A 6,240-nucleotide genomic window follows, 5' to 3' on the forward strand; every position below is an offset into this window, starting at 1 on the left:
TCTTCCACTTGCTTTCCCTAAAAACCCTACCACTTGAAACAGGGAGCTGCGGCTGCAACACATACCCCACGTACTCTGCACAGCCTTTTAAGTGATGCCTTTATTCCCGGACTTAGAACCCCGGTCTTTCCAAAACTTCTCTGACGCCGCAAGCCTCATCTACCTACTTCACACACCTGGAAACAGTAATGATAGTATATAAGGTTAAACCTGCCCTTCTTCATTTATACCACAGCTAAGCGCGCTGGTGAGTACGTGGAGAGATATTAAAGATGCCTAAAGTAGACAAGGAATGGTGGGGGGAGGGGACAGCATATTCACTTCAAACAAAAAGTGTACAGGCGGAAATTAGATTTGGGTACATTTTCTTTCCCATTGATCTATTATTTCAAGATTTTGAAATAATACCTTTTTTTTTTACCTTTGATTGTTCTTGAATTAGAGCCGCCAGCACCCACCTAGGGAACATAAGCAGGTCTTGGTTCCAACCAACTTTCTTTTGGTCTGGGATTCTACCCTCTCCAGGTCTGCAGCCTCCCATCTTCCCCTGGTCAATATATCAGAAACAAAAAAATGTTTTTTAAAAATTAGTAACTAGAACAAAACTGGCAAGGATATTTTTTAAAATAGGAAAACAAAATCACCATCACAGAAATCTTTACATGTGTTAGCTATAGTTGTCTCTGTAGACAAGAACAAATGTCCCCAGGACTCTCATCTCAATCGTCTCCCAACTTCATTTACCCTCATCCACCTCTCTGTACAGAACAGCAACTGTCAGTGGAAAAAAGGATGGACTTGATCGTCTCCAAAATCCCTTTAAAGTGTGAGATTAGGAATTGCTATGTCTGACTGGTTGTCAAAGGTCTAGTCTGGAGCAATAGTCACCAAACATTTTTCATCACTCACCTATCAGTAAAAGTGTTTGGCCTCTCCCACCTCCCAATATACGTATTTAGCTTATCCTAAAAGGCATGGACTTTTAGAAGCCAAAATGACTATTCAAATTTTGGCTTTGCTGCCAGCTACCTGTGTCCTTGGCCACATCCAAATTTTGCCTTAGTTTCTTCATTTGTAAAATGAGGATAATTAAAGTACCTACCCCACAGTGTCATTATGAAGATTAAATGAGTTAATATTTGTAAAGCATAGTGCCTGGTAGATGGTAAGGGCTATATAAGTGTTAAATAAATATATATATTATGTATAAAATAATATATATAACATGTGTGCATATATGTATATACACACATGTCTATTATAATGTTGATGTAAAACAAATAGATTGCCAGTTATTTCTCCAATAAAAATAATTGCAGTTCAGGGTATGCTACCATGGCAAGGCACCTGCAAGTCTACCCCCACACACACCCCCCCAGTAAGGAGAGGAGAACTCTTTTAATGAGGGGAAGAGGAACTTCGGAGGGCTAGAGTAAACAAAGAGTCCATTGGAGGAATTGAGAGTTCCAAGTACAGTGGCTTTTCATTGGTAGAGTTGTGACAACCTCTCATTGGCTGAGCTCTTGCCAGGCAAGAAGAGAAAATCTTTCTTCCTTTTGGTCTCTGCTACTGTCATAGGGCTTAAGAGCTCCCTCTTCTGGTCTCCTGACTCTATATTAATTGAGGTTTCTGTTTATTAATTTTTATGATATGCCTAATATGTTAGGTACATTAAAAACATATTCACAAAATATCAGAAATAATGATTTAAAACATACATGTGTATGTGTCTGTATGTTTTCTTTCTGTACTCTGCATATTCTGTACCCTCCTTGGTCTGTGTGCACCCCAATTTGGAGCCTATTGACAAATACAGTAGCCACTAGCCATATGTAGTTACATAAATTAAAATTTTAGTTCCTCAGTCATACCAACCACATTTCAAGTTCTTAAAGGTCACATGACTAATGAACAGTTCAGATATAAAATATTTCCATCACTGCAGAAAGTTCTACTGCATAACACTGACAAAGCTGAAAAAAACAAGGGACTCAGGCAGTAGGATCAACTCCTGACTCAAACCTGTAACTGTGGTACCATGTTCAAATCAAGTGATAAGATCTCTCTCCGAGCCTCACCTCTCTACAAAGTGAAAATAAAAATAGGAACTACCTCATGGATTGCTGAACAGAGGAAATGAGATAAGGTGTGTAAAGTCTTTGGCAGAGTGCCTAAAACATAGAGGAACTTGAAAATGTTAGTAAAATTTGAGTTTAACCCAATTCTATCCATATAAGCCTGAAAGGCAAAGATCTTGTTATTGTCCTTGACTCTAGTGAGTAAGTTTTTCAAGGATATGTATCTTAGAAAAGACAAGAGTTTGGTTAACTTTTAGTTGAAAACAGAGCATTCAGAGAAAGATGGCAAATACCTGGATTTCAGTTACTGCTTGATCTCTTTGTCCTCCACCCACAACCCATGGACAGACCCTGGTCTTCTCCCAGTCATGCCCATCTCAGTGAAATGGCACTGCCATCCACAAACCTGATGAGTCATCACCACCTCAAACTCTTTCCCAGCTTCTTTATCCAATCCCTTTGCCTCCAAAATATTGTAGGATCTACCTCCAGAACACTTCATCTGATCTCTTCACTTCTCCTTGTGTCCGCTCCACACAGGGACAATAAAGGCTTGTGTCACTCCCCACTGAGGCTGCCATATACAGTGGTACAGGTTGTAGTAGAACAACCTTTTAGAAGGGTGCCTCTCACAGTGAAACACTGTGAACTTTACATTTATCACAGATATTCTTTGGCAGGTGTCAGTGAAGTGCCTTGTTGTAATAAAAGTATTTTACAACAATTTTCCAACAAGCTGGAAATGCCTTGAGGAGTGGATACCTTTTTCTAATTTGCCCAAAGGTGCCATATGGGGTAGTAACATTTCTACTTCACTTAGAGCAAAATGCCAGCCCATCACCAGGTCCTTTAAGGCCTAGCAGAACCCAGCTTCTGTCATTCTCTCCACCTTAAGATGATGCCACACTCCACCAAATTCCAGTGATGTTGACCTTCTGTCATTTTGAAAATATATCATGCTCTTTTCCACTGTGGAGGCCCACTGCCCAGGCTACTTCTCTATCTAGACAGCCCCTAGCCCAGCCCGCCCTGCCCTTTGCATAGCTGTGGCTCCGTGATATCTGTCAGGCCTCTGTGCCCTGAGAGAGTGCCCGATATTCTCCGTCACAGCCCTGTGTGTTTCCCTCTCAGTACTCAGAGGTCTGTCTGGACACTGTAAACTCCATGAAGGCAGGGAGCTCATGGTCTTGTTCTCCTTTCTATCCCCAGATCCTAACAGGACAGGAGGTTGTCCCAGCTTGTCAGTGGTCAGTCAGCTCAGCATTATTGCCACCCCTTTCTACATTCACCTCTGCAGATGGGGAGAAAGCCTAGAACTCTATTTTCCAGAGAACTTTTCCCTGAATGATCCCAGGTTAAATTCTGCCAATGGAAACACATATGTGAGATCTGAAAGGCAGAAGAAAAGGAGAAATCATTTCTCTCCAGTACACCTTCAGGCAGCTCAGATAACAGGGAGCTGTTTTCCTAGACTTCTGGGAAAATATCAGACAAACCTGAAAAAAATGACATTCTGTTTTTAAAAGGGTGTGTGTGGGGGGCTGAATTCTGAAAAAGGGCAGTGGAAACGTTCCAGATTAAAAGAGGCAAACGAGACATAACAACTAAATGCAATACAGCCCACCCTCTAGATCCTCAGATGCAGAATCTGAGGATATAGGGGGTCTGACAGTACTATGCCATTTTATACAAGGGACTTGAGCACCTGCAGATTTTGGTATCCGTGGGCAGAAAGGTGGGGGAGGAGGACGTGGGGGAGGGAGGGCTTTCTGAAACCAATCCCCACTACGGATACGGAGGGATGACTGTAACTGACCCTATACTGGGTCCTGTACTAAAACGGGAAAGTGCTGCAAAGGATATTATTGGGTCAATTGACAAAATTGGAATGTGAACAGAAAATTAGATGAAAGTGTTGTATCAAAGTTATTTATTGTTCTGGTTATATAAGAGAATATCCCCATTTCTAGGATATACACACTGAAGTACTTAGGGGTAAAGGGCCATGACGTATATAATTTATCCTCAAATGATTCAGAAACATTTTTAATATATAACATATAATGTAAATATTAAATATGAAAGAGAGAAACCACCTATATAAATGATAAAGCAAACGGGGTGAAACGTTAGTAGGCGAATTTGTATAAAGAGTATGAATACGGACTTCCCTGGTGGCGCAGTGGTTAAGAATCTGCCTGCCAATTCAGGGGACATGGGTTCGATCCCTGGTCCGGGAAGATCCCACATGCCGCGGAGCAACTGGGCCCGTGAGCCACAACTACTGAGCCCACGTGCTGCAACTACTGAAGCCCACGCACCTAGAGCCCGTGCTCTGCAACAAGAGAAGCCACAGCAATCAGAAGCCCACACACCGCAACGAAGTGTGGCCCCCGCTGGCTGCAACTAGAGAAAGCCTGCTCACAGCAACAAAGACCCAATGCAGCCAAAAATCAATCAATCAATCAATAAAATTTTTTAAAAAGTATATGAATATATAGGTACTATTTCTATTCTTGAAAAATGTAAGTTTGACGTTATTTACCCCCCCAAAAAAAGGTAATTTATATAATGAAGCATTAAATAAACTATAGTGAATAATGCAAGACAAACTAGGATAGTTGTCTTAAATATCCAGTCTCAAAATAGGCCCAGCCTGACAGCTACAATTAAAAAACAATACATTTGATGTTTTTTTCTAATTCTTCTGTGAACAAAAAGTGAATTTACTCTTCTTGCAGAAGACAAATGCTCCCTGGCTATGGGAAAATAACCTATCATACACAGGGTGTCATTCTAAACATTTAAACATGGGACATTTGTGGCTTTGCTGGCCACTGTGTCCTACGAACTAGATTGGGACAATATATTTGCTGCAGATCCTGGACGAAATGGGCACAGATCTTATATCCCTTATAAAAATTCATCATGTAAAGAGAATAATCCAAATTATAACCACATCCCCAAATTGCAGCATTGCATACTTTTTGCTTTGAAGAAGGAAGTCCCCAGTACTCATGGAAATACAGTTCTATGTTGTTTTAACAATTCTATGTTGTTTTAACAGAGAGCCTTATGGTCAGCTTCTAGAAGATCATTTAGAAGTTTCCCCTGCTTGCTTTGGCAGCACATATACCAAAATTAGAACAATACAGAGAAGATGGGTATGGACCCTGCACAAGGATGACATGCAAATTCATTAAGTCTTCCATATTTTAAAAAGAAGAAAGAGAAGATGGTGTACTAGGAGGATGCAGAATTCATGTCTCCTCACAACTAGGGCACCTACCAGGCACCGGTGGGGGACCACAGACACCTAAGGAGATGGGAGGAACCCCCAGCAACCAGGTAGGACGTGGGGTGTGGGGGGAGTGAAGGGGGAGGAGAAGTGGAGGCGGGACGGGACTGGTGTCCCTGAGGGGCAACTGGGGGAGGGGAAGGGATCCCACGCCCAAAGGGGGAAATTGGGGAACCACTGGGAGGGCAGAGGATCAAAAGGGAGCGTGGCCAGGTTTCCCCCTCCCACTTGGACCCCCAGGAACCTGCTGAGATCCTGGGCCTGATCTCCTGCCCACCGAGGCCCCCTCCAGCCCCGAGGATCCTGAGGGAGTGGGAGGGAGGGAAGGGAGAGCAAAAGTAAAGCCCGGAGCTCCTGGGCCAGCACCCCTGAGGGGTGGCTGGGGGAGGGAAGGAGTTCCTACACCCAGCGGGACCCACCCACGGTTAGGGGTCCAGCAGAGACGGGGGAGACCCTGGGGGAGTCGGTGGTGGGGGCGCAAAGGAACGAAGGGAACGGGGCCAGTGCTTTCCCTGTCCACTTAGGCACCAGGAAGCCTGTTGGGCTCCCGGGCCTAATCCTCTGCCCTCAGAGCCTCCCTCCTGCCGTGCAGAGCCCAAGCCCCGCCCCTACACCCCACCCAGGGCCCCACCTCTACACTTGGAGACCCCCTCCAATGAGCTGAGCCTAAACCGAACCCAAACACCCTCACTCAGGGCCCTACCTCCTAACTCGGGAACTCTACACTCCAGAGGCCCTCCTTCCCACGCGCTGCCTCTCCCCTTCTGCGCAGGTCCTAAGCAGAGGCCCCGCCCCACGCTTGACCGTTCCCCCCCCCAACCCGCTTAGGTCCCGCCCCACCCTAAACCCCGCCCCTGCCTAAGT

At 44.4% G+C, this 6,240-nt stretch overlaps 1 non-coding gene across 1 annotated transcript; it reads left to right on the forward strand.

Annotated features, from left to right (window-relative positions):
* The first annotated feature begins 5,193 nt into the window (after positions 1-5,193).
* Positions 5,194-5,296, forward strand: LOC118883890. Its single transcript, XR_005017125.1, has one exon. It is a non-coding gene; the product is annotated as a U6 spliceosomal RNA (small nuclear RNA).
* Positions 5,297-6,240: the final 944 nt, after the last annotated feature.

Source organism: Balaenoptera musculus, chromosome 17 (assembly GCF_009873245.2).
Source record: "Balaenoptera musculus isolate JJ_BM4_2016_0621 chromosome 17, mBalMus1.pri.v3, whole genome shotgun sequence".
NCBI lineage: Eukaryota > Metazoa > Chordata > Mammalia > Artiodactyla > Balaenopteridae > Balaenoptera > Balaenoptera musculus.